The sequence below is a fragment of the Apis dorsata genome, unplaced genomic scaffold (genome assembly GCF_000469605.1).
Source record: "Apis dorsata unplaced genomic scaffold, Apis dorsata 1.3 scaffold_168, whole genome shotgun sequence".
NCBI lineage: Eukaryota > Metazoa > Arthropoda > Insecta > Hymenoptera > Apidae > Apis > Apis dorsata.
Window position 1 is genome coordinate 62774 of NW_006263456.1, and position 3033 is coordinate 65806.

Below are 3033 nucleotides of genomic sequence, written 5' to 3' on the forward strand. Positions count from 1 at the left end.
GTCCGAACGTATATTGCATGTATATTAATATTAATAGTCCCTGTATTAGCATCGGTTGCGTGTCAATCTCGCTTCGAATACCATCGAGCCACCTCGAGACTCGCGAGCCTAATAATATTATCTTCGACACGGAAACACAATTTGATCAATTTTGTCGTACAAATTTGATAGAAATGGTGATTTTAACGTGTGAAAAATGCGAGTCGAAAACGTGACGTGAGATTTTCTCGTGAAAAGCGTCTTGGAGAAAATTTGATTTCGATATAGTAATCAATTTCTAATTCATGTATATACATATTAATGTAAATTAATTTTACAGTCTAAAAAATTTTATTGCATCAAATTTGATTTAATCATTTTAACATTTAACATTCAATACACTAATGCGATGTTGCCTAGAGAAAAATAATAATTTTAAACCATCATTTACTAATCTTGAATTTAACAAAATTAACTTACGGAAACTGATTATTTCGAGAAGAAACATTTACACGAGTAAAAATTTCGTTCCAAATTTTCGACTTGCATTAAAAAAAAAAATCATCATCCTTTTTCATTTGTACGACCATTTTTAGAGATTACCATCATACACCCTGCATATATCTCAACCCTCTTTTTTTCACGCGCGATTCTTTTAAAACAATCAACTTGAATTCCATAAAAAAAAAAAAAATGACAATGGCGTGATCCTCCAAATTGAACCGTGGCAGAACACGCGTGTTTTAACAAGAGCAGCTAAAAAGGAGAGAAAAAAAAAAAAAAAAAAAAAAAAAAAAAAAAAGAAAAGAGCCATCTCGCAGTAGTAACAGTTTTTGTCAATTTTCGAAACGATTCTCCACGTGACGTGCAACACTTTTTTCTCCTTCCACTCTCTGGATACTCTCCAGACTATTCTAATTTTACCGCTGTCGCCAATCGAAAACATGGAAACAATCCTGTCGCTTGCATAGAGAGCTTCTGACGCATTACGTAACCGAGAAAACGAATAATAATCAAAAAAAAAAAAAAAAAAAAAAATGAAAAAAAAAACAAAAAAAAAAAAAAAAAAAAATTGAAAATATAACGTATAAAAGTAAAAAAAAATCGGGGCCAAGAATCAAAGATGCGTGCCCGCGGAATCTCCATATTTTTTTTTCTTTTTTCTTCTTTTTTTTTCTTTTTTCTTTTTTTTTTTTTTTTTTAATGCAAAACGCAGGGAACAGAATTGACAAAGCTTTCCATTCCAAAATCAAAGAGAAAGAAAAAGAAAAAGAAATAATAAGAAAAGAAAGAAAGAACAAACCAGACGATTCATGGTTGTCCGCCATTTTATACCTCTCACACGAAATCTCTCTCTTCGAAATCGAATAGAGACCTATTAGAATATCTCCAAATACATATATATATATATTTTTTTTTTTTAAATACTCTCCCATCTCTTAACATTTTTATCACATGTTTCCTCCATGTTTGAAACTTAATTTATTCGTGAGCATATTACACACATATATATATGTAATATATATATATAATCAGCTCTGTTGTTATGGTTGCGGAGTCGCAGTTGAACCTAGTGTTGAACTTATTTGCAGTAGAATATTATTAATTTTTGACAGCTTTTATACGAACATTATCCCATTTATCCACATTTTTTATACGAATGCCAATAACCGCTGACTTTTGTCCAGCCACCACCAACGGGGGCGGTTTGGTTCGCTGGCGTGGATACCCATCCCGCCCACCGTGGATATACTTTGCCAACCTATCTCTCTATCTGTCTATCCCACTTTCTTATTCTATTTATATATCTATCTATATTATTCTCTATTTTATTTACGTAGCTTTAGTAGTGAGTGGATGTGTGTGTCTTTTTTTAAGTCTTGTAATAATTCACGCACGCGAACCAAAAACCCTTTCGGCGGTCCTCTCAAGTCGGCTTTTGGCAGCACACGAATTGCTTGGGTGATGAGGAGGGGCTACGTTGTCTTACTCGCGATCCTCCTCCCCTTGAACGAACGACCACGTATACAAATTGCGTGAACTCTGTTTTATTACCATCTGTTGAAAAATCTCGCGATTAATATAATTTAAATCGGGGGAGGGGGATTTTTATCTTTCTCCCCTATTCTTTTTTTTTTTTTTTTTTTTATTTTTTTTTTTTTTTTTTTTCTTCTCTTGTTTTCTTTTTCGATATATTTCGCGATATACTCTCAGGTATTTTATCGCCGATCTCGGCGATAAAGTGATGAAAAAAAAAAAAAAAAAGGAAGGAAGGAAATATCGAATCGAATCGGGAAATCTATCGATCGATCACCCAAGCAGAACGAAACCAACCCCCCTTCTCCCGGGCCATTATTTGCATGACCAGACTCTGTGTTTGTAGCAAATTATCTCTTACGCAGTTGCAAAAGTTATTACATAGTTTATTATTCTTACTCTTGTTATCGTTATTCTTCTGATTATTATCGATTAGTCCTCGTTATTCTATATATATATATACTATCTGTATCCATCATTATTCGCTATTTATTATCATTTGATATATCTTGTTTATCTCCATATATCGCGTAAGGATTGTTCGTTTACAATCATTTCTCTGTCTTTTTTTCTCTCTCTCTCTCTTTTTTTTTTTTCATCAATATTATTATTCTCTGTTGCAGTTTCTAATTGGTTATCGTGTAACACACGAGAAGAAACTCGATCGGTGATCGCTTTATAAATCAAGAAGAGGTTTAATTCCAGTTGCAGTTTTTTCTTTTTTTTTATTTATTTTTTTTTATTATTTTTTTTTTATACTTTGTACAACTTTTTTTTATTTATCTGTTTTTTATTCATTTCAATTCCTTTTTTTTCCCCTTTTTTTTCCTTTATTTACACGTATATTTTGCACGCTTCTATGGTGAGCCTATGGTATTACTTTTTTCGCCCGCGAAATTTAAATGTTTTAATTCTCTGTATTACAATTGATCTATTAAGCAAACGATTCGTTTCTATCAGTTTTCCTTTTCGTTATTATTTTTTTTTTTTTTCTTTTCTTTTCCTCGTTGATTTTCT

General features: G+C 32.0%; 1 long non-coding RNA gene across 1 annotated transcript in view; it reads left to right on the forward strand.

Moving 5' to 3' along the window:
• Positions 1-2500: 2500 nt before the first annotated feature.
• LOC116185383 overlaps positions 2501-3033 on the forward strand; it is a 4007-nt gene continuing 3474 nt past the window's right edge. Inside the window, exon 1 of the long non-coding RNA XR_004150224.1 lies at positions 2501-2709. This is a non-coding gene — a long non-coding RNA (uncharacterized LOC116185383). The remainder of the gene's footprint in view (positions 2710-3033) is intronic.